The sequence below is a fragment of the Anomaloglossus baeobatrachus genome, chromosome 7 (assembly GCF_048569485.1).
Source record: "Anomaloglossus baeobatrachus isolate aAnoBae1 chromosome 7, aAnoBae1.hap1, whole genome shotgun sequence".
Taxonomy (NCBI): domain Eukaryota; kingdom Metazoa; phylum Chordata; class Amphibia; order Anura; family Aromobatidae; genus Anomaloglossus; species Anomaloglossus baeobatrachus.
In genome coordinates, this window is record NC_134359.1 from 58,223,680 (window position 1) to 58,243,200 (window position 19,521).

At 45.1% G+C, this 19,521-nt stretch overlaps 1 long non-coding RNA gene across 1 annotated transcript in view; it reads left to right on the plus strand.

Annotated features, from left to right (window-relative positions):
- Positions 1 to 15,894, plus strand: part of LOC142245057 (uncharacterized) — a 37,480-nt gene extending 21,586 nt beyond the window's left edge. Inside the window, exon 3 of the long non-coding RNA XR_012724726.1 lies at positions 15,564 to 15,894. This is a non-coding gene — a long non-coding RNA (uncharacterized LOC142245057). The remainder of the gene's footprint in view (positions 1 to 15,563) is intronic.
- The last annotated feature ends 3,627 nt before the right edge of the window (positions 15,895 to 19,521 follow it).

Genomic DNA, 19,521 nt, shown 5'->3' on the forward strand with positions numbered 1-19,521 from the left:
ATGTGGAATGAAATACTTAACAAAAAAGTGTGAAACAACTGAAAATATGTCTTATATTCTAGGTTCTTCAAAGTAGCCACCTTTTGCTTTGATTACTGCTTTGCGCACTCTTGGCATTTTCTTGATGAGCTTCAAGAGGTAGTCACCGGAAATGGTCTTCCAACAGTCTTGAAGGAGTTCCCAGAGATGCTTAGCACTTGTTGGCCCTTTTGCCTTCACTCTGCGGTCCAGCTCACCCCAAACCATCTCGATTGGGTTCAGGTCTGGTGACTGTGGAGGCCAGGTCATCTGGCGTAGCACCCCATCACTCTGCTTCTTAGTCATATAGCCTGGAGGTGTGTTTGGGGTCATTGTCCTGTTGAACAATAAATGATGGTCCAACTAAACGCAAACCGAATGGAATAGCATGCCGCTGCAAGATGCTGTGGTAGCCATGCTGGTTCAGTATGCCTTCAATTTTGAATAAATCCCCAACAGTGTCACCAGCAAAGCACCACACCATCACACATCCTCCTCCATGCTTCATGGTGGGAACCAGGCATGTAGAGTACATCCGTTCACCTTTTCTGTGTCGCACAAAGACACAGTGGTTGGATCCAAAGATCTCAAATTTAGACTCATCAGACCAAAAGAACAGATTTCCACTGGTCTAATGTCCATTCCTTGTGTTCTTAAGCCCAAACAAATCTCTTCTGCTTGTTGCCTGTCCTTAGCAGTGGTTTCCTAGCAGCTATTTTACCATGAAGGCCTGCTGCACAAAGTCTCCTCTTAACAGTTGTTCTAGAGATGTGTCTGCTGCTAGAACGCTGTGTGGCATTGACCTGGTCTCTAATCTGAGCTACTGTTAACCTGCGATTTCTGAGGCTGGTGACTCAGATAAACATATCCTCCGCAGCAGAGGTGGCTCTTGGTCTTCCTTTCCTGGGGCGGTCCTCATGTGAGCCAGTTTCTTTGTAGCATTTGATGTTTTTTTGCCACTGCACTTGGGGACACTTTCAAAGTTATCCCAATTTTTCGGACTGACTGACCTTCATTTCTTAAAGTAATGATGGCCACTCGTTTTTCTTTACTTAGCTGCTTTTTTCTTGCCATAATACAAATTCTAACAGTCTATTCAGTAGGACTATCAGCTGTGTATCCACCAGACTTCTGCACAACACAACTGATGGTCCCAACTCCATTTATAAGGCAAGAAATCCCACTTATTAAACCTGACAGGGCACACCTGTGAAGTGAAAACCATTTCCAGTGACTACCTCTTTAAGCTCATCAAGAGAATGCCAAGAGTGTGCAAAGCAGTAATCAAAGCAAAAGGTGGCTACTTTGAAGACCCTAGAATATAAAACATATTTTCAGTTGTTTCACACTTTTTTGTTCAGTATTTCATTCCACATGTGTTAATTCATAGTTTTGATGCCTTACATGTGAATCTACAATTTTCAGAGTCATGAAAATAAAGAAAACTCTTTGAATGAGAAGGTGTGTCCAAACATTTGGTCTGTACTGTATACCAGCATGGTGACATATTTACAAGGAAGGAGCCCAGGATGGGGGACATTAGAACAGGGTGGGGACATTACTACATAATGGGGGGAAACTCTTTATAGGATTTAGAATGCTAAATGTATACATACATCTGACCAACATAAGGGGGTGGGGGGCCCAAGTCCAAATTTTGCACCAAGGCACATCGAACTCTAGTCATACCACTGTATACTATGTGAGTAGCATGAGCGTACTCAGCGAGGGGCAGGGGGGCAGCTGCCCCCCCCCTTGAAGCATGAGCACGCACCCAGGGCCGGCGTCAGCACCTGGCAAACCCAGTAAAATGCCGGGGCCCTGAGCTGCCGGGGGGGCCCACTCGCGGTGGTGCACCGCTACTCAGGTGGGCCCGGTGCCCGCGCTGTCACCGCCCCCCCACCCCCACCCCGCCGAGGATCGCGCTTTCAATTGTATCGGCATCGCAGTTGCAATGATGAGAGAGTGAGCAGCGCGCTCCCTCTCTTATATACATGCTTTCCTATATACAGGCTGTATACTACATGACGGTGCCTAATGCTATCTGGCTCTGCACTGTGCTATCTGGGTCTGCACTGTACTATATAGGGCTGTTTACTACATGAGGATACCTAATTGTTGTGAATGTTAGTTATGTTTTGGCTGCTGGGAGGCTCCCTCTGGTGGCCAGGAATGGTTTGGACTTGGACCAGGTGTGTTGTAAAGTAAAGTGGGTGTTTCCTTTGCTAACTCTCTGCTTATTTAAGACCTGGTCTAATTGCAGGCTGTTGCCGGATGTCAGTTGTTCTTTGTATCTCCAGCATGCTTAATCCTGCTTTACACCACATCTACTCCAGATAAGTGCTTGCTCTTTATTTATTGTCTGGTTCTTTTGCTTATCTGGGTTTGTCATTTGTTGTGGTTGGTTTCAGTTTATTTCCTTCCAGGGATTTTCCCCCTCAGTGGATTGTTGAGGAACTCCCTGCAGTTCTGTGTGGAGTATAGCTCCTTTGGGTCCATGTGTTTGTGGCTTGTTGAATTTGTTATAATTCTTGTTTTCTGTTCATTGGTATGACAAGGGCACCTGGTATAGGACGGAGTTCAGATCGAGCGATCTGAGGGCCTTTTTGTACTATCAGGAAGTTGGTATTTTGCAGGGTTTTTCTCTGGTCACCATCAGTCCCTTTCCTGTCCTTTCCTATTTTAGTCAGCGGGGGCCTCACCTTTTGCTAATCCTGTCATCTACCTGTGTATTGTGTTTTTCCTATATCACCGCAGTCTTTGAATGTGGGGGGCTTGCTATTCTTGTCTATTTTCTGACGCAGATAGTTATTCATTTTTCCTACCTTTAGGATAGTTAGTTCTGCGGCTGGGTTCGCGGTGCACAGGATGTTAGTTCACCCCTCGGCTACTTCTAGTTGTGATGGTTAGTAAGGGCATGGCGCCCAGATTAGTTGCCAATGCTCTTGTCACCTTTTGCCAATGATTTGTGGTGGTCTTCCATGGTTCCGGATCATAACAGCTAATGCTATCTAGGTCTGCACTGTGCTATATAGGGGCTGTGTACTACATGAGGGTGCCTAATGCTATCTGGCTCTGCACTGTGGTATATAGGGGTTGTATACTACATGAGGGTGCCTAATGCTATCTGACTCTGCAGTGTACTATATAGGGGCTCTGCACTACATGAGGATGCCTAAAGCCTGCTTTACACGTTTCAATATGTCGTGCGATCGCATTTGCAATTGCACCCGCCCCCATCGTTTGTGTGGCACGGGCAATTTCTTGCCCGTGTCGCACAGTTGTAACCCCCCATCACACGTACTTACCTTCCAAACGACCTCGCTGTGGGCGGCGAACATCCACTTCCTGAAGGGGGAGGGACGTTCGGCGTCACATCGATGTCACACAGCTACCGGCCAATAGAAGCGGAGGGTCGGAGATGAGCAGGACGTAAACAACCCGCCCACCTCCTTCCTTCAGCATTGTTGGCGGGACGCAGGTAAGCTGTGTTCATCGTTCCCGGGGTGTCACACGGAGCGATGTGTGCTTCCCCGGGTACGATGAACAACAGGACATGCGATTTTTAGAAAATGAGCCACATGTCAGCGATGAACGAGAAGGTGAGTATATCTGCTCGTTCATCGCTGTCACACGCTACGATATCACTAATGAGGCCGGATGTGCGTCACTTACGACATGACCCCGCTGACATCTCATTAGATATATCGTAGCGTGTAAAGCCCGCGTTATGCTATCTGGCTCTGCACTGTGGTATATAGGGGCTGTATACTACATGAGGGTGCCTAATGCTATCTGGGTCTGCATTGTGCTATATGCGGGCTGTAGACTGCATGAAGGTGCCTAATGCTATATGGGTCTGCATTGTGCTATATGGGGGCTGCTTAATGTTATTTTGGGGCTGCATAGTGCCATATGGGGGCTGCATAGTGCATATGGGGGCTACATAATACTATATGGAGGACTATGGGGGCGGAAGGAAAACGCCCACCTAGGGGTCTAGAGAATCCGGGGGCGGGAAAGTTCAGTTGAGGGAAAGTAGAGGGAAAGTGGAGTCGAGGAAAGTTGGGTGGAGAAAAGTTCAGTAAAAAGTTCAGTCGAGAGGAGAGGAGAAAGTGAAGTTCAAGTGGAAGTCAGAAAGGAAAGGCGTTGGAGTTGGAGCCCGGTGTGCTGGCCAGGTGGCAGACGATGGTCCGTGTCTGTCAGGAGACGGGAAGACGACTGCCGGAGATCCGAGGTGGACAGGGTAGGAGCCCTCCGGTACCGACACCGGATAACTGACCCGAAAACTGTGTACAGAGTGAGTACCTGGACCCTGAAGCAATGACCGGAACCACCGGCTTTGTTAATTCACCAGTTGAGGATAGGATTATAGGTCCTGTCCCACCCAAAGTCCCAAAAGAGCAGACCACCAGCCCACCGCGGGGGATAGGGCATCCGCCAGGGCCCTTTTAGATCCCAAGGGTCAGCGTCTGTGGGCAAGGCTCCTATCCGTAGTTCTGGGAGCGGACTTCCGTGTTCCACACCGGGAAGTCCAAAGAGAACTAAACCGTTCAGAGGAAAGTGATACAGACCATCACCCTGGGTGAGGGACCAGAATACACCCTGCTGCGGCTGGCCACTGGCACCTTGGTTTACCGCTGGACTTGTGTGATTTCTTTACTGTGAGTACACTAACATCCCCCGGTCCATTCCGGCGTGCCGGCCCCTGCAGCCACCATCCTCAGCACAGTGACACTGGGCCCCGGGGCATCCACCCCTACCCACGGAGGGTTAAAAACAACCAGCTGCCATTCCAACGCCCCCGGGTGCTCCCTAATAGCAGCGGTGACACCCCATCTTGCCACGCACCATGGGTGGCGTCACGGAAAATCTTAACGGCTGAGAATACAGAAATGGCTTTTCAGAAGTATAAAGATATCAAGAGGAAATGTAAAAAAAGAAATCAAGCAAGCAAAATTAGCTACTGAAACAAAAAATCGCCAATGATATTAAAATAAATCCCAAAATCTTTTATAAATACATTAATGCCAAAAGGAAAACAAAGGATAGTATCGGCCCCTTAAAATATAATAACGTGTTAGTTATAGAGGACAAGCAAAAGACTGAGATATTAAACAGGCACTTCTCATCCGTGTTCACCAAGGAACTGACTGTACCAGGGATCATTCAACAAGTGAAAAATCAAAGTTCACCACCCGATATAATTAATTTAACACAAGAGCAAGTACGCCTACGTCTGAGTAAATTAAACATTTACAAATCCCCCGGGCCAGATAGCATTCATCCATGAATATTGAGGGAATTGAGCTCTGTAATCTACAGACCGCTGTATCTCATCTTTTTAGACTCGCTTGTAACAGGGTTGGTGCCTCAGGATTGGAGGATTGCTGATGTGGTACCGATATTTAAGAAAGGTAAGAGGATAGATCCAGGCAACTACCGTCCAGTAAGCCTGATATCAGTAGTATGCAAAATTTTTTAGGGCATTTTAAGGGATAACATGCAAAAATATATTGCAGAAAATAATATAACTGACAAACAGCATGGATTCATGAAAGATAAGTCGTGTCTAACCAACCTGTTGGGGTTCTATGAGGGGGTAAGTGCAAACCTGGATATTGGTAATGCAGCTGATGTGATTTATTTGGACTTTGCAAAGGCATTTCATACTGTACCACATAATAGCCTTATACTAAAGCTCCAGAAGCAAGGACTAGGGGAAACTATATGCAACTGGGTAAGGAATTGGCTAAAAGATAGGAAACAAAGAGTAGTCATAAATGGTCCATTCTCTAAATGGGCTATAGTCAGCAGTGGGGTGCCGCAGGGATCTGTGCTAGGACCAATTCTTTTTAATCTCTTTATTAATGACCTTGTGGATGGGATTGATAATAAAGTGTCAGTCTTTGCTGATGACACCAAACTATGTAGGATATTAAAAACTGACCTTGATAGTACAATATTACAAAAAGATCTGGATAAGATGTCAGAATGGGCAGATACTTGGCAAATGAGATTTAATGTTGATAATTGTAAAGTAATGCACCTAGGACGTGCATATGATGAGAAGTCCCGGCATTTCTGGTCATGCACATTAGACCTTTCTGAAGCTGGGATGCGTACACCTGGCTTCGTACTGTGCATGACTGGAAGTGCCGGGGAAAGCGCACTGAGCCTAAACCCGGTGTCTGAGGCAGTGACAACAGACACAGGTATGCGCGTCATGATGCTGGACAATGGGCATTAAATAGAATGTTAGCACGCCCCTATCGGAGTGCTAACATGCTAAGAGGGCGGACTAGTCGGGGAATATAACGCCCTTGCGATTACTTTTTCTAAAGAGCTCTTTATCTATGTTAGAGTATACAGGGACAGTTAGGCAGGGATTAGCAATATACACCCAGAACTGCTCGTGGTTTTGTGTGCATATAGCACCTGACAGGTTCCCTTTAAGGTGTTGTCTTTTTTATTACAAATTATTCTGTAAAATATTAGAAAGGACTCGGGACATTTTTTAGACCTTATACATTGCTCGGGTATCGAGAGATGTCAATAACTACAAATGGAGAAGAAAACATAAAACATAATATTAGGCCAAGGAAGCAGAGAAAAAAAAACCCAACAAATTCTCAAATTTGCTTAACAATTTGAGGACATTTTATTGGTGGTAATCTGTAAATTGTAATTTATAGCTGAATTGTCCTTTTGAAAATTATGTGAAAAAGTCCAAAAAATTGATCCATGAGTTGCCAATGTAAGCCTCCTCTGCTTACAATTTAGAGAATATCTCCCATGGTGGAGGCTATGGAATTTACAAACCCCTGGTGGTATTTCCTTGACAGCTATTACCCACTTCATTCTTTACCAAACAGGGATGCCAAACTTCTCCACTTATCAAAGCACATTTCATCTGGTACTTCACTATACAAATCCTTTCTGCTTCTCATTTCCTCTCAAATCAAAGTCCAAATCTTCGCTGTCACTCGTGCATCATCTTATCATGTTGGCCTTTGTGCGTCTATAACCTGGTCTTCAAATACTTCCCTTGATAATCCCTCTGCTCTAATCATGATTGACTACAATACCTATGCTCCTCTTAGCCACCTCTCCTTCCTGCGTGCCATATGTTCTTAAGGAAGACTAAATACTCCATTTCTCAACTTTTATTATTTGGCATAATTAAATCTCCAGTGTGTGCATTGCTTTTGTGATTTTTTTGTTGTTGCTGCCTTCATAATAATCCACGGAGGATGTTTAAATATATGTTTATATTAGGCAATATTAAAGAAAAAAAAATGCAAAAACTACTTACCAATGTAGACTAAAAGTTTTCAATAGTGTTGTGGTTTCCAACTATAGGCAAGCCCAAAGAACATTTTTTATTATTAGGGAGCCTCAACTTTGATTCCTACCTCACAGAAGCATAGTGCTTTTTTTTTTATGAATTTGTATGCATTTTTAGTGCAGTTTTGTAAAAAATCTGCATGCCTTTACTTATGCCAGCAAATTCAATGAGAATTCTGAAGTGTTGTGCACATGTTGCTTATTTTTTCCTTGGAGATTTTGTGAATTTTCCCCTACATTTTGCAGCCCTTCCACCCATTGATTTCATTATAAAAAAGCACAGTAAAAAAACAAGGCAAAAACCCACCTCATTTTTGGTGCGTTTTTTTGCCAGAAGATGCAGATTCGTTACAGAAAATGTCTGCCTCAAATAGTCAGCGTGCACACCTAGCCTAAGGCTATGTGTCCACGGGAGAATGTAGCTGCGGATTTTTCTGCATCAAAATCCGCGACTTTCCCGCAAAATCCGCACCTTTTCAAAGGTGCGGATTTGCCGCGGATTTACCGCGGAATTGCCGCGGATTTTGGTGCGGATTTTTTTTTTTTCCCCAATTTTAAAGCCAAAATCATTGACATGTTGCAGATTTTTCCGGATCAAAATCCACACGAAATCCGCTGCGGAAAAATCCGCAGCATGGGCACAGCATTACCAAAATGCCCTAGAAATGGCTGGGAAGTGCCTGAGCTGCAGATTTTCGGGAAATCCGCGACTTTTCCGCGAGAAATCCGCGGCAAAAAACGCGCATTTTCCGCAGCGTGGACACATAGCCTTAGGGTGGATGGTGAGTTCAAATGACCATCCAAGAAGAATGGTCCGATTATACTAATCAGCAATAAGCAGTTCTGGGTGCATATTGCTAATCCCTGCTTAACTGCCCAGCATACAGTTAGGTCCAGAAATATTTGGACAGTGACACAATTTTCGCGCGTTGGGCTCTGCATGCCACCACATTGGATTTGAAATGAAACCTCTACAACAGAATTCAAGTGCAGATTGTAACGTTTAATTTGAAGGTTTGAACAAAAATATCTGATAGAAATTGTAGGAATTGTACACATTTCTTTACAAACACTCCACATTTTAGGAGGTCAAAAGTAATTGGACAAATAAACCAAACCCAAACAAAATATTTTTATTTTCAATATTTTGTTGCGAATCCTTTGGAGGCAATCACTGCCTTAAGTCTGGAACCCATGGACATCACCAAACGCTGGGTTTCCTCCTTCTTAATGCTTTGCCAGGCCTTTACAGCCGCAGCCTTCAGGTCTTGCTTGTTTGTGGGTCTTTCCGTCTTAAGTCTGGATTTGAGCAAGTGAAATGCATGCTCAATTGGGTTAAGATCTGGTGATTGACTTGGCCATTGCAGAATGTTCCACTTTTTTGCACTCATGAACTCCTGGGTAGCTTTGGCTATATGCTTGGGGTCATTGTCCATCTGTACTATGAAGCGCCGTCTGATCAACTTTGCGGCATTTGGCTGAATCTGGGCTGAAAGTATATCCCGGTACACTTCAGAATTCATCCGGCTACTCTTGTCTGCTGTTATGTCATCAATAAACACAAGTGACCCAGTGCCATTGAAAGCCATGCATGCCCATGCCATCACGTTGCCTCCACCATGTTTTACAGAGGATGTGGTGTGCCTTGGATCATGTGCCGTTCCCTTTCTTCTCCAAACTTTTTTCTTCCCATCATTCTGGTACAGGTTGATCTTTGTCTCATCTGTCCATAGAATACTTTTCCAGAACTGAGCTGGCTTCATGAGGTGTTTTTCAGCAAATTTAACTCTGGCCTGTCTATTTTTGGAATTGATGAATGGTTTGCATCTAGATGTGAACCCTTTGTATTTACTTTCATGGAGTCTTCTCTTTACTGTTGACTTAGAGACAGATACACCTACTTCACTGAGAGTGTTCTGGACTTCAGTTGATGTTGTGAATGGGTTCTTCTTCACCAAAGAAAGTATGCGGCGATCATCCACCACTGTTGTCATCCGTGGACGCCCAGGCCTTTTTGAGTTCCCAAGCTCACCAGTTAATTCCTTTTTTCTCAGAATGTACCCGACTGTTGATTTTGCTACTCCAAGCATGTCTGCTATCTCTCTGATGGATTTTTTCTTTTTTTTCAGCCTCAGGATGTTCTGCTTCACCTCAATTGAGAGTTCCTTAGACCGCATGTTGTCTGGTCACAGCAACAGCTTCCAAATGCAAAACCACACACCTGTAATCAACCCCAGACCTTTTAACTACTTCATTGATTACAGGTTAACGAGGGAGACGCCTTCAGAGTTAATTGCAGCCCTTAGAGTCCCTTGTCCAATTACTTTTGGTCCCTTGAAAAAGAGGAGGCTATGCATTACAGAGCTATGATTCCTAAACCCTTTCTCCGATTTGGATGTGAAAACTCTCATATTGCAGCTGGGAGTGTGCACTTTCAGCCCATATTATATATATAATTGTATTTCTGAACATGTTTTTGTAAACAGCTAAAATAACAAAACTTGTGTCACTGTCCAAATATTTCTGGACCTAACTGTATAGTAGCATAGATAGAGATTTTTAGAAAGAGTATTTCTAAAGATCTTTCTGATATGCAAATGAATGCAGGGACTAGTCGCACCGACGTTAGTTACCCAGACTAGTCCGCCCTCTTAGCATGTTACCACACCCACAGCTGCATGCTTGCGTGCTAACATGCTATGCAAAGCCCATTGCCCAGCATCATGAGCAGTGACACGCTTACCTTTGTCTGTTGTTAGTGCTTCAGAGCGCTGGGATTAGGGTCAGTGCACATGTCAGAAGTCCCGGCATTTCCGGTCATTTGCACTAGACCTCTCTGAAGCTGGGACGCGTACACCTGGCTTCATTGTGCACATGACCGGAAGTACTGGGACTTCTGATCATGCGCACTGACCCCAAACGTGGCGTTCTGAAGCAGTGACAATGGACACAGGTACGCGTGTCACTGCTGATGACGCTGGGCAATGGGCATTGAATACCATGTTAGCAGGCTCTATCCTTCAAGCCACACATCCAAGCCCTCTTCACCTCTTGCTGACTACAACTCAAAAATATCTCCCGGATTTGTGCATTCCTTAAACCAAGAATCAGCAAAAACACTAGTGCATGCCCTCATCATCTCCCGCCTGGACTACTGCAACCTCCTGCTCTGTGACCTCCCTTCTAACACTCTTACAACCCTCCAATCTATCCTTAACGCTGCGGTCCGATTAATCCATCTCTCCCCTCGCTATTCCCTGGCCTCGCCACTCCGCCAATCCCTTCACTGGCTTCGCATTGCCCAAATAATCCAATTCAAAAGCCTCACCATGACATACCAAGCCATCCACAACCTGTCTCCTCCATGCATCTGTGACCTAATCTCCTGGTACCTACCTGCACCAACTCAAGATCCTTACAAGATCTCCTTTTCTACTCCTCTCTTATCTCCTCTTCCCTCAAACACATACAAGATTTCTCCCGTGCCTCCCCCATACTCTGGAATGCTCTACCCCAGCATATCAGACTTTGACCTACCGTGGAAAGCTTCAAATGGAACCTGAAGTCCTACCTCTTCTGACAAGCCTACAACCTAAAATAACCCTCAAACCAGTACACCACTGCGCAACCAGCTCTGCCCTCACCTACTCTACCCTTACCCATCCCTGTAGACTGGGAGCCTTCCCAGGCAGGGTCCGCTCTCCTCCTGCTCAAGTCTGTGCCTTGAATTGTTCATGATTATTGTACTTATTTTTGATGTATATCCTTTTCACTTGTAAAGTGTCATGAAATAAATGGCGCTATAATAATAATAATAATAATTATTGGATTAACCTTTTAATTGCACCAGTGGGCTTAAAACTCAACCAACACCCTACATATGACTTTTCCCCTATTGTAACATGGGGTTAATAAAAGGTAGCATTCCCCACATCGTTGTATTTTGATTTATTCTGAATTCTGCTGAAACATTTTCATTCCAAAATAAAGGCGGATGGCACTGCAGAGCTGATTGTATTCTTCTCTTAATGACTACGGCAGATGCAATCTACTTGGCAGGCTTGAAAAGCATGTCCTTGAAAAGGCCTAGTCACTCACAGCTATCTTCGTAATTTGTACTGATGCCCACATGTGTCTTAGCCAATCTCGCAAATCTATATTATTTCAATCAGGTTAGTTACATTAATCATAGGAACCTTACTGAACAAGTGGATTGTGCTCAACACATGGAGTGTGAAGAACCCCTGCTCAGAGCAGAATAAACCCTTAACATTTATGTAAGGTTCACCTTCAAGACACTATAGGAACTTTCATCCACATCGAGAATAAAATATGAAACACGCCTCGGTATTTGTGCCGCATAACTATAACTATCAGACATATTTCCTATATAATTCAAAAAGGGATATTATATAGAATAATGATGGATTTGGACAACAAGAAACACTTTTACAGCTTGCTGGGTAAAGCATATACGGGGATGTTGCACAGTCTGTTATTTAAAGGCTTCGGGGGCAATTTCACCACTTCCCTACTTAGGCGGCACATTGGAGGGTTCGGGTTTTTTTCGCACTCAATCATATCTGATAATGTTATTAGCATAAGGAAAAAAACGGACCGTTTACAAATACTATCGTCAAGTCCTCGCCTCTAATATTGGCAAACGGGGATCTATGAACACTCCTCAACACTGACATTGCAACGGTGAGAAGGAGCAGTTGTGGATTTATGAAAATTACAGATTCGATCGTTGATAGACATGTTAGGATTTGCAAATTATAAAACATTATCAACATCTTGATTTATTCAGTATCGAGTATGAACGCCACACTCAGAAATCCCCGCACTAACATATCATGATATTAATGAGGTTATTAACCTTTAATTAGTTGAGTGAAGTCCTTTGCACCCCAAGTAAGTTTCTTTTAGTCACAGTTCCATAAGTATAGAAGGTAGGTAACTGTACGTTTCGGAATCTTCCTGGCACAGGCGCCCCTCCCTCCTCAGGTATCACGCTAGGTACGGGGAAATACCAAACAAATGGCGAAAGGGAAGGGAAACCCTGTGTCTAGGGAAAGGGAAGATGGTGACTCCTGACCAAACCTACTGCTGGTCCCCGGGGTCCCTCACCACCCTAGATAGGGTCCACACCTATGCGCCGAGCTGGATACCTAACCCTAGGTATCCCTAGTACTGGGCCCTAAATACAGAACGGATGGGATGAGCTCTTCGTCAACCCCACTAAACACTATAGACCACACAAGGAGGACACACTGGGGGAAAATGCATGAAATACTTATCCACAGATGACTCAGGTAGAATTTCAACAAAGTTTTCAGCAATGATACTGCAGAGGAGTACAAGTCACCTGCTTGCAACCAAGACTTGAATGAACTGAACAATATCCCCAGCACCAGTCCAAGGAAGGAAGGGAGTATTTAAGCACCAAGAGAATGCTGATGATCTGCAGTTGCGTGGAAGGCGAGCTCCTGCTGGGTCCAAAATGGGGAGAGATGAATCCGGAAGAAAAGCTTCCTATACCAATGAATACTGGCAGGAACAATGGAAAGTCAGGAAGCATTCTGCGCAGCCACATATTGTGACCTTCTATGGCCAGAAACCACATGACTGTTTCACCTGTGACATCAAGGCATCAGAAAACATGGCGTCAACTACACATACCACAGCAAGGTGCTTGCGACTTATAGTGTATTTTTACACGATTAACTGAAGCTTAATTTCTGAGGAATGCCCTGCCACACTGAATGCACTTGGGCAAATCATTAAGATCCACTGCTGTCAGCTTTCCTTGCAAGAACTGACCAATGATGTCTCAGATTTGCTAATGGGAGACAAGTCTGCAGGCCATGGTGGCACGTTTAATAAAATGAATAGGGCCAGGCTCAACTGCTAAACTAAGGGTGCTTAGGAGAAAAGGCAAATCAATATTAAAGGGGATCTCCAGCACTCAGAGGGAAAAGTAACAACGGATAATGCAAAAAGTGTTTATTAATTATCTGCAGAAAGACAAACACCACAACCTTAGCAAAGCCAACGTTTCGGCCAAAGAAGGCCTTTATCAAGGTTTTGCATGTCACCAGTTTGAGGAGGAAAGGAAGACTAAAATGTCTATCGACCGTATCTTAGGTGAGGTGTCTGTTGTCGCAGTGAGTTTACAAACCAAACTGATGCAGGATCAGAAGGTTGAAGTGGATGAGATGGGAGGAGTGCCTGCAGAGCTAAGTGGAATGGGGAACGGGTCCCAATTGTCAATGGTGGCAGTGGCGGGTAGTGGATTGCTAAAATAGCACCTCCATTGCCAACTTGCTCTGCACCATAATATCCTTTGAGAGTAGTGGTGACAGACCAATTAATCACCTGGATCTGGACATCTTGTTCATAGCCCAATGTCTTGCAAATGCCTTCTGATGGTCTGTGTATACATTGATTAATGCCTAAAGGCCCAGTCACACTAAGCAACATCGCTAGCAACATCGCTGCTAACGAACAACTTTTGTGACGTTGCTAGCGATGCTGCTGTGTGCGACATCCAGCAACAACCCGGCCCCTGCTGTGAGGTCGTTGGTTGTTGCTGAATGTCCTGGACCATTTTTTAGTTGTTGCTGTCCTGCTGTGAAGCACAGATCGCTGTGTGTGACAGCGAGACAGCAACAACTAAATGTGCAGGCAGCAGGAGCCGGCTTCTGCGGAGACTGGTAACCAATGTAAACATCGGGTAACCAAGAAGCCCTGTCCTTGGTTACCCGATATTTACCTTTGTTACCAGCCTCCGCCGCTCTCACTGTCAGTGCCGGCTCCTGCTCTGTGCACATGTAGCTACAGCACACATCGGGTTAATTAACCCGATGTGTGCTGTAACTAGGAGAGCAAGGAGCCAGCGCTAAGCGGTGTGCGCTGCTCCCTGCTCTGTGCACATTTAGCTGCAGCACACATCGGGTAATTAACCCGATGTGTGCTGTAACTAGGAGAGCAGGGAGCCAGCGCTAAGCAGTGTGCGCTGCTCCCTGCTCTGTGCACATTTAGCTGCAGCACACATCGGGTAATTAACCCGATGTGTGCTGTAACTAGGAGAGCAGGGAGCCAGCGCTAAGCAGTGTGTGCTGCTCCCTGCTCTGTGCACTTTTAGCTGCAGCACACCTCGGGTAATTAACCCGATTTGTGCTGTAACTAGGAGAGCAGGAAGCCAGCGCTCAGTGTGCGCTGCTCCCTGTTCTCTGCACGTGTAGCTCCGTGCGGTGGTAACCAAGGTAAATATCGGGTTGGTTACCCGATATTTACCTTAGTTACCAAGCGCAGCATCTTCCACGCGGCGCTGGGGGCTGGTCACTGGTTGCTGGTGAGCTCACCAGCAACTTGTGTAGCGACGCTCCAGCGATCCCTGCCAGGTCAGGTTGCTGGTGGGATCGCTGGAGCGTCGCAGTGTGACATCTCACCAGCAACCTCCTAGCAACTTACCAGCGATCCCTATCGTTGTTGGGATCGCTGGTAAGTTGCTTAGTGTGACTGGACCTTTAGACTTGGTAATGTGTCATTTAATTTGCAATACAGAATAGATCAATCATGGAACTAGTAGTACGACCATTTCTTCAAAGTGTACCAGTATTACTTTTCTACAATGCTAAGCCACTGCCCTTTGCTGGCTTGTATTGTGATCATGTGCACATGTTGGCATACAATTGTGATCATATGTGGATAATTATTACCTTAATATTTATTGCATAGCCATGTTATCATAGGTGGAACCTTGTTCCCACTTGGCATATGACTGATTGCGTGCTGATATGTCTAGGCAATGCTAGTTACTGACTAAGCATGTCCTCATAGACCGCTTTATATATGTATTATCTGTGTTAGGTTGTCATAGGTAAAATCATTGTATTGAATATTAAATGTGGATTTAATGTAAGCACTGGAGCACCTTATTCAATCCCGTTATGCTAATTATTTGTATATTGATCTTCCTACAGAGATTTAATTGCTTGTTCTATGCCAAATATAGCTAGTCTTCATATTAAGGCAATTGATATTCCAGTTTTACCCCATGGGATTTTTTTTTTATATCTTTATAAATTCTCTGATCAAACCTTTTAAATAATGTGTATTGTTTAATCACTTTTTGATCAAATAAAATTATATGAATTTTTTTCAACTGTATTCCTTGTGCATTTAATCTGTAGGTATGGAAATTCATGCTGACCAAACCTGAGAAAATATGGTTCGAAGAATCAGCCAGTGACCATAGGCAAAGACGAGACAAGGCTGGCCTTCCGACATTGCACTCTACTTGATTTACAGATCTCTTCTTAGGTGTTAGATAGATAGATGGGTAGATTATAGATAGATCATATATACTGTATAGAATGTAACCAGAAGAAGTTCATTTTCATTAGGGTGTCCATCATTATCCATTAAATGTTGGAGCATAGTTAGTCCAAAAAAAGGTAATTACTTTCGACTGAAAAATTGGAGGGAACGTTAGAAGTAAATGTAAAGAGGCGGATAGTCTGTCACATTCCCCCATGAAGACACCAATCATATTATAGTAATATCAAATGTTAAAATAGGCTTGCTGGACATTGGTGTCATGCGTCTGGATACAAACCCTTGAGTCTGTACTCTGTGGTCGGCTTCTCTAGCCACTGGACCACATCGGTTACACTTTTTCTTTGAATGTTTAGTTTCTGTTGCTTTAGGTCTATTAGGGTAAGAGGTGTATTCATTTACTCATTTGTGTGCCCAATCACCTTTCAGGTACTGTTTTAGGCTATGTGTCCACATTGCTTTTTACCTGCTTTTTACCTGCTTTGTTGCTGTTTTTTCAACTGCAGCGTTTAATGCCAAAATAGATGTGTTCTGCTTTTCAAGCAAAGTCTATGGGAATTTGGGTTTCTTGTGCCCACTATGCAGTTCAAACTGCAGCCTTTTTCTGGCAGAAATTTGGTCAAAAACTCTGCAAATTCATTGCCCGTGTCGCACAAAGTTGGTAACCGCCATCACACATAGTTACCTCCTGCACGACCTCGCTGTGGGCGGCAAACATCCTCTTCCTGAAGGGGGAGGGACATTCGGCGTCACAGCAACATCACACAGCGGCCGCCCAATAGCAGAGGAGGGGCGGAGATGAGCGGGACGTAACATCCCGCCCACCTCCTTGCTTCCTCATTGCCGGCGGGACGCAGGTAAGATGTGTCCGTCGTTCCCGGGGTGTCACACGTAGCGATGTGTGCTGTCTCGGGAACGATGAGCAACCGGCGCGCTGAAGGAGGAATGACATTTTGAAAATGAGCGACGTGTCAACGAGCAACGATAAGGTGAGTATTTTTGCTCGTTAACAGTCGCTCGTAGCTGTCACACGCTACGATATCTCTAGCGATGCCGGATGTGCATCACAGAATCTGTGACCTCGACGACATATCGCCCGATATATCGTAGCGTGTGACGCCGCCCTAAGTTCAGGAGTTGTCCGACGTCCCTTAGTTTCAGTATAGAGAAATCTTAATGCATCAGCATATAAGACATTTTGGACAATTGGAAGTTTTAACTTTGTAGGAACCGTTGGGGAAAGGTCCTTTTCTCTTCCCAATGCACAGAGTAAAACATAAAAAGCATAGGTGGGGGAGATTGGAGTGGAATAGGTTGACTGGCCACACAAAGCCAAAACTTCAAGACCATCGGCATGAACAAGAATGGAGATCGTAAGCCAAGCCCTCTCATCTAACACCTTTGTGATGAGCCCAGTATGAAGATTGTGAGCCCGGCCCTCTCACCTAACACTTTTGTGTTGAGCTAGAACAGAAATTGTGAACCTGGTCCTCTCCTCCAACCTAAATATCTGACCTCACAAATTCTCTACTTGGTGAATTGGGAAAAAATCCAGACAGACACTTCCAAAATCTTGTAGACATCTTGCCCAAAAAATGCTTATAGCTGCAAAGGGAAACTCCATAATAATGTCTATGGATTTAGAATGGGAGGTCAGTAAAGCTCTTTTAGGTGTAAAGTGGAGGCCTCCTGATTCTTTTATCCATATAGTATATTTATGTGCATTAAACACATTATCAGTTCTATTTTTTGCTAACCAGCTCATGATTTAGCAGTGTTGACATTTACAGCTTTGCAAACAGACCTCAGCAAGGGATCTATGTTCCTCCAACTGCTGTGAAAGACAAATGAATGTCTTCAAGAAAGATGAAACAGGACACCACAGGGCTTTTCCAGTAAAATCTCCTAGTATGTTTCTCTTTATAAAGCAATCAAGGGAAATATAGGTCACAAGACTAAATTGCTCTGTGATCTCCTCCGGGATTGTTTATTACATTGCATACAGTCAATAAAGCTATTTTTTGGCTGACACTACATAGCAATTGGCTCGCAGAAAGATCAAGATGCGCTGGGAGAAGGATTAAGTATAGAGAATTGGTGATGATAATTCAATCATTGCAAATGCATTTCATTTTGAAAGTTATTTGCATCGTTTAGAAACAATGAGATCTTCATGACATGATATTCCCAGAAAAAAAGCAACTTCAGAAGGTAGGCTTAGAAGGAAATTGGACAGAGCCGAATATGTCAACTACTAGGCAAAGGAATTGTGTGAATTGGAGGGGTTCTCAGATAAATGGACTAGTGGGTCCTCTATACTGTAGAGCAACCGTGTATGTGGTGATGTATCCTCCTTTTTGGGAGAGGTCATCCACCGCAATCAGGGTTCATTGATATTTCCTTACAATACACAATGATCGCTGTCACAATGAGCTTGCGGGTACGAGAGGAATCCCGGTGAGCAGCGCAATACATAGGGAACTGAAGGCCCTGGTGCTAGCGAGAAGGGAGCGGGATCACCTCCTAACACTCACCTGAGGCTGAAACCTGCACTCCCTAATGTCCCTAGATGGGTCCTTCCCCATGCGCCGTCACGTGCCTAGGCCCTTGCTGACCCTGAACTAACCCCGACTAGTGAAGGCAAGTGTGATGCCCTGGCACAGCCAGGTTGTCACAGAAAGAGTTAATCCTCCTTGGTAATCTGATCTCACACCGGTGCAGCAAGACAAACCACATCCCCCAGGGTAAGAGAAAAGCAGAGCAGAGGGGAGGGGCTGGAGCAGAGTGTTTGGAGAGGAGACAGAAGTGGAGCCTGGAGCTGTAGCTCCCAGGCTGAAAGCAAAGCGTGCTCCGAGAGGGCCGGGACAGGCTGTAGTGAGGAAGGGGCCAGAGGTAGCCGGAGCAGGGCGGTGGCCCCTCGGTACCTGGGTGACCCGGATCACTACAGGGGAGTGGACTCCCCGTTCCCGGCTGAGGAGAAAGAGGAAGAGAGTGGAGAGAAAGGCACCTGGCTGCAGGGAAAGAACAACAAGGGCTGCTGCACCGTGTGTGGGACACTAACACCCCCGTACCGAAGGCTGCGGACACCGGCAATTCCTAGTTTACCAGTGACTCTGTGTGACTTACTTGTGAGTACACCCGTGCCCTCGGGCACCGCACTGCAGCACTGCGCCCTGTTCCCTGCTTACCCCATCACCGGGCCCCGGGACAACCAACCCCCTACCCACGGAGGGGAGAACTAACATCTAGCTGCTCCATACCATCACTCCCGGGATCCCAGTCCAGAGCAGCGGTGGTGTCCCAATCACCACAACCGTGGGTGGCGTCACGGACAATATAAATCTCCCTTACCAAATCCCTTTATACTGTGGAGCCTGGGATCACAGACCGGGTCACGCCACCGTGATACCCACAGAAGTGACCTCGTGGCCCGGATCTAAGTACCCCTGGTCCCCGGGCGACACACAAGCGAGAATCTAGTTTCACCACTGCAATAAGACATCACAAGGAAGGTAAAACAAACAGTTGGGGAAAGACACAACAAATAACACTCCACAGCTTCTCCATCAGGAACTTCTCAGATGCAACAGAAGCAACACCTCAGCTTTTCAAGAGACTGACTACTTCAAAGTGGACAGCATAGGTATGAGCTATAGCCGGCACAAGGAGGAGTGAGGAGTGAATATTTATAGCAGAAGGGAGTGGCTGAAGCTGAAGTTACAACTACCTGTTAAATCACTGCAGGATAGAAATTAATCTTAACCCCTTCAGTATGGAATGGAATTAAATATGCTCCAACTCGGGGCAAATGAT